General features: G+C 40.8%; 1 non-coding gene across 1 annotated transcript; it reads left to right on the plus strand.

Annotated features, from left to right (window-relative positions):
- Positions 1-5,452: 5,452 nt before the first annotated feature.
- Positions 5,453-5,526, plus strand: TRNAN-GUU (transfer RNA asparagine (anticodon GUU)). Its single transcript has one exon. It is a non-coding gene; the product is annotated as a tRNA-Asn (tRNA).
- The last annotated feature ends 441 nt before the right edge of the window (positions 5,527-5,967 follow it).

Consider the following 5,967-nt stretch of genomic DNA (forward strand, 5'->3'; position numbering starts at 1 on the left):
GAGCTGCCGGCCAGTCAGCCTTTTGCAGTTATCCTCTTATATTTTTTTGCGAGTATGATGAACTGTGAAGACGACAAGGAGTAAGACAAGAGGGAGAGAAGATATGTGAAGGAGTGGAGAGAAGGGTACAGGAGGGAGGAAAGAAGTAAGGAAAGGATTAAGAAGGAAGGAAGGAAAAGTGAGGAATGGAGAAGGGAATGATTGGCGAAGAAGGAAGAAGAGAAGGAAGAGAAAGGAAGGAGACATGGAAATTTAAAGGAATACAGAGAAAAAAAAAATGACAGCTGAGAGAATTAGACAGGAGTAGGGAAGAAGTGAAAATATTAGAGAGAGAGAGAGGAGGAGGAGGAGGAGGGGGGGAGGATGGAGCAAGGGAGGAAAGGAGAAAGGTAAAGAGAGAAAAATGCGGAGGGGAGGAAATGGAGGAGAAAAATGAAACATGGAGAAGAATGGAAGGAGTGGAGGGAGGGAGGAGAGAGAAAGCAGAGGAAGAACATGAAGGGAGGGAGAGAAGGAGGGAGGGAAGGCGGGAGGAAGGAAAGAGGGTATAGAGAAGCAGAGAGGAGATGGTGGACTGAGGCTAGCAAATAGTATGGGAAAGAGAGGCTGAACAAGAGAAGGAGGGAGAAGGACAGGGAGAAGAGAGGGAGGAAGGAGAGAGAAGTGATGATAGCAGATAGAAAAGAGAAATAAGGAGAACAGGTGTGAGTAAGAAGGAGGTGAGAAAAAGTAGGAGTAAGGCGGATGTAAGAAAGTGAGAGGAAGGAGAAAATGAGAAAGAAAATGAGAGTAAGGAGAAAAAGGGGAAAGGGGGAGCAAGGAGAAAGTGAAAAAGAATAAAAAAAAAAAGTTACAAGCGTTTACTCATCCATTTGACTTTTATTAGTTCTGTCTACCAAGCAAAATCTTCATCTTCCTCAGGTATTAGCTTCTAGAGTTCATAAGTTTACCTATAATAGGGAAAGGGTTACTCGGGAAAGTTTTTGAAGACATTACAGGTATTTTCCTCCACAGAACAAATTAAAAATCATCAGGTGTTAACATAAACCCACCTGCCATGCTCAGGTGTATTCACGGATAGTTACTTGAAATTCACCGGGATATTTCGATCAGCAATGTGTAGTTTACATTCATAACCCCATTTTTTTTTTTTTATATATGTTACAAGCTTTCATTATTTTCTGTTTGTTTGGTTCATGTTTATTGGTTGCATATTTATTTGCTCCATACGCCTATTATCCTTTATTATGTATTTATTATGCATTATTTATTTATTGCATGCTTCCAATATCTAATTTCTTTGTCGCATATTTATTTGTTGCATGCTTCCGGTCTTTATTTGTTGCATATCTGTATGTTGCGTTATTTCATTTTCTTATATATTTTACGAGACATCTTGTTCCAGTATCTTCTTAAGTAGTGTCAACAGCTGAGTGGTATATACTTCAGGACTCTGAGGCTCCTATGACTCACTCAGGTGAATGAAATCGTCTGGGATTAGCTGAATGAAATCGCATAGGGTTAGCTGAATGAAATCGTCTGGGGTTAGCTGAGTAAAATCGTCTGGGGTTAGCTGAGTAAAAATCGTCTGGGGTTAGCTGTGTAAAAATCGTCTGGGGTCAGCTGAATGAAATCGTCTGGGGTCAGCTGAATGAAATCGTCTGGGGTTAGCTGATTGAAATCGCCTGGTGTTAGTTGATTGAAACAGTCTGGGGTTAGCTGAATGAAATAGTCCGGGGTCAGCTAAATGAAATTGTCGAGTCAGCTGAATGAAATCGTCTGGGGTTAACTGGAATAAAATACAGCGTTGTTCCGGCCAAGAAAGGGTTCGTGATGACGGTATAAGCACTTAGGCGCCTATGACTCACTCTCAGCTGAATAAAATCGTCTGGTATTAGCTGGAGTAGGATGCTAGAGTTGTCCCGACCATGAGAGGAATAGTTATGTTAAGCGGCTGTGGGTCCTACAGTAACTCAAGAACATTAACCCATTCTGCCCCAGTACATCGAGTGGAGATAACCTAAATATAAAGTATGAAAAAGTAATCGTAGTGAAGTGGTTAATGGTGGTTAGTGTATCTTATTAGGAGAGAGAGAGAGAGAGAGAGAGAGAGAGAGAGAGAGAGAGAGCGCAACATAACAAAAGAACAACCAAGACGAACGCGAACTCAATCAGCATACCGCTTCCCAAGTACTCATTTTAACATCTTTAGGAGAAACGAAATGAGTCTTTAAGATTTAAGAGAAATTTTGCTCAATTTTACCACCTGTGCAGAGGAATGAAAACTGGAGGAAGAAAACATATAATCAGACTTAGAATAAACGAAGACAGGAAAGAAGACAGCCGAGAAAAAGTGATGAAAGAACGAGAATAAATGAAGACAGGAAAGAACTCTGTCAAGGAGAAAACAGTGAAGGAGGAAGACTAAATGAAGGCAGGAATGGAAGTCAGCTAAGAGAATATGATGAATTAAGAAGAAAAAAAGAGGAATAAAGTATGAGTAATGAAGACAAGAAATAGGAAGTAATGAGGAAGAAAAGTAATCAGAGTATGAAAAAATGAAGACAGAAAACTCAGCCAAGAAAATAAGATGAAAAAATAAGAAAATAAGGAGTTAGGCTTGGAATATTAAAGACGGGAAATGGGAAATTGTGAGGAAGGAAGAAAAGTAATCAGTATTAGTATAAAGGAAGACAAAATAAAACTCAGACAAGAGATTATGGTGAAGGATGAAGAAAACAGGGAATGAGGCTGAGGATAATGAACACAGGAAAAGGGAAATGATGAGGAAGGAAGAAACGTAATCAAACTTAGATTTAACGAAGACAGAAGTATTCTCAGCGAAGAAAATATGAAGCTAAAAAAAAAGATAAAGAAAGATTGAAGACACGAAGACAGGAAGTAAGTCGTCTTGAAACACCTGAAGACAGGACGAGAGGGGTATTAAACAAAAAAGAAACGATGATTAAGGAAGAAATGTTAAGAGGCCTAGAGGAGTTGATAAGGAAGAAAAGAGGTGAATTTGACACGAAATATAAGATGAAGCAAGGATAAATAAGACAGGATAAATTAATTATGAAGAAAATTGATGAAACAGTGAAAGCAGGAATTAAAAAAAAAAAAAAAAAAGGGGGGGAAATACGGAAGACAATAATGCAGATAAATCCAGAAAAATGAAGAGATACTGAGCCACTGTAGTTTGAGAGAGAGAGAGAGAGAGAGAGAGAGAGAGAGAGAGAGAGAGACAGAGACAGAGACAGACAGACAGAGAGACAGTCAGTTCCAGAAAATTGAGTAACAAAAGTACACTCACCTAGAGAAAAATGAAGACAGATAAACAATAATATAGTTTCAGAAAAATTAATTAATGAGCCAATATTAAGCTTAGTATTGTGTGGATCGGTAGGTCTGTGGGATGGAACTCGGAATTTGCAAGATTTGAATGATAAGTGGATTGATTTGTGGCTTTTTTTTTTTTTTTTTTTTTTATTACTCAGTTGATTGCTCTCATACTTCTGTACTTCCCTGTTACTTTTTCTGGATCCCTCTCACCCGGTGTTTAAGTGGGAAAGAGGACTAATGTGATGATGATGATGATGATGATGATGATGATGATGATGATGATGATGAGGAGGAGGAGGAGGAGGAGGAGGAGGAAGAAGAGGAGGAGGACGACGAGGGGGAGGAGGTGGAGAGGGAAGAAGAAGAAGAAGGAAGTGAAAAAGATGATGATTGATGATGGTGATGATGAAGCACAAGAACAAGAATGACGATTACGACAACGATGATACAGAACAACCCATCAGAAGGCAAAGGTACACCCTCCCTGAAAACGAAGGGAGATGACCCCAAACAAGGTCATCCAAGCATCATTACACCTAGTAGTCATTTCCCTTGTTAATTACCAGCCTCCACTCTCCCCCAGCCTTCACCTTAACAAGCACGCTATTATTATTATTATTTTTTTTTTACATTTCGCCCTTCAGCGGGATTTAACAGGAATATTAGCAAGTTTTTATGATTCTTCGTCTGATTCTTTGCATCCTTGCGTGTTGGAGTTGGTGAGGCTTGATGGACTTTCTAGGCGAAGAGTTTGACTTGGAAGACCACTTGGATTATGTTCAAGCCAGGTGTGTTTTTTTTTTTTTTTTCTGTAATATTATGAAGGAGGATGTTGTGGCGATGGTAGCCGTTTTTTATTTATTTACTTATTTTTTTTAATGGAAGAGGAGAGGTTGAATAGGCTTTCTAGATGTGTGACAGTTGATTTATTGAGGTATGAAATTGGACCATGTAAAAGATGAGTGTGTGTGTGTGTGTGTGTGTGTGTGTGTGTGTGTGTGTGTGTATGTGTGAGTAAAAGTATTGTTAAAGAGGGGGATGGATTGGCGATTTTAGCAAGCTTTAATAATCTCTCCTCGCATGATGGAAGAAGGGAGATTGGATTGGCTTTCTAGGTGAGTGCTTTGGCTGAGTTTTTGAAGACAGAAATTTGATATAAAGATGAGTGTTCTTGTGTGTTTTAGCGTGTATTGGATGTAAGGTGGTTTAATCCTATAGGTCAGGAATAGAGTGTAAAAATCCGTCGGTGTAATGGTGTTTAATCCTATATGTACTCAGGGTTTATTTCCACACGGGGGAATATGTACTCAAGAAGGATTAAATCTCCCACACGTAATCTTGAAGGAGATAGAAGGGGCAGGTGGGAGGACGGGGGATTACTGTCCTGACCTCTCTGTCTACCTGTCCATTTGCCTCCTTACCTGAGACGGTGGGACTGTTCCATTTTTCGTCTCTTTTTCTTCTACTCTTACTGTCTTTTCTCGTCTTCTCTCTCTCTCTCTCTCTCTCTCTCTCTCTCTCTCTGTCTCCCTTCCACTTATATTCCTTCTCATCTTCCCTCGTACCTCTTCCATTTACTTTAACCATATTTTCTTTTCATCTTCCTTTCCTTCCCCCTTCCCTTCCCATCTCTTCCATTCACCTTATCCATGTTCCCACCCCCCACCCCCATTTTATATCTTTCCTCCTTCCATTCCCATCTCTCTCGTATACTATATTCATGTTTCCTCTTCATCTCTCTTTCATTCTTTCCCATCCCCTGTTTCTCTCTCATCTCCCTTTATCTCCTTCCCTTCCCATCTCTCCCATTTACTTTTTTTTCATGTTTCCCTTTCACCTCTCTTTCACTCCTGTCCCATGTTTCTCCCTGATCTCCTTTTATCTTCCTCCCGTCCCATCTCTCCCATATACTTTCTTCATGTTTTCCTTCTCTCTTTCTTTCCCATCCCACGTGTTTCTCATCTCCTATTTTCCCTTCCCATCTCTCACATTTAATTTACCTGTTCCCTTTATTTTAATATCTTCCCATATCTTCCACCCTATCTCCCATATTCTTTAATATCTCCCATATCCTTCCCTCATCTACTCCCCTATCTCACTCTCATCTCAAGCCTCCGTGGCACAATCGGTTAGCGCGTTCGGCTGTTAACCGAAAGGTTGGTGGTTCGAGCCCACCCGGGGGCGGTTCCATTTTTTTTTTTTTTTTTTTTTTTTTAATTGGGTTGTTATTCTTGGTGGTTCAGTGGGTCTAGACGCTTCATCCGAATCTGGACCATGTGGGTTTCTGTGAGGGGTGACTTAGGGTTATTGCTCACTGTCCTCTTCATCTCCCCTCCCCTTCCATCCTCCTCCTCCTCTTCTTCTGTCCTCTTCTCCCCCTCCCTCAATCCTCTTTTCTCTCTTCTGTCCTCTTCTCCCACTCCTTCCATCCTCTTCTCGCTCTACTTTTATCCTCATTTCACTCCTCAGTCCTCATCTCCCTCTCCTTCCATCCGCATCTCCCATCCGTTTCCTCCTCCACCTCACCTCCCTCTACCGTCACAAAACCAGATCGTCCCCTTCCCAGACTCTCACCAGTGTCATTTCTCTCTCGGCCAATTGAAAGGTTATTGGTGTGGTGGTTGG

Source organism: Coenobita brevimanus, chromosome 84 (genome assembly GCF_032717465.1).
Source record: "Coenobita brevimanus isolate Jiangsu-jjx chromosome 84, ASM3271746v2, whole genome shotgun sequence".
NCBI lineage: Eukaryota > Metazoa > Arthropoda > Malacostraca > Decapoda > Coenobitidae > Coenobita > Coenobita brevimanus.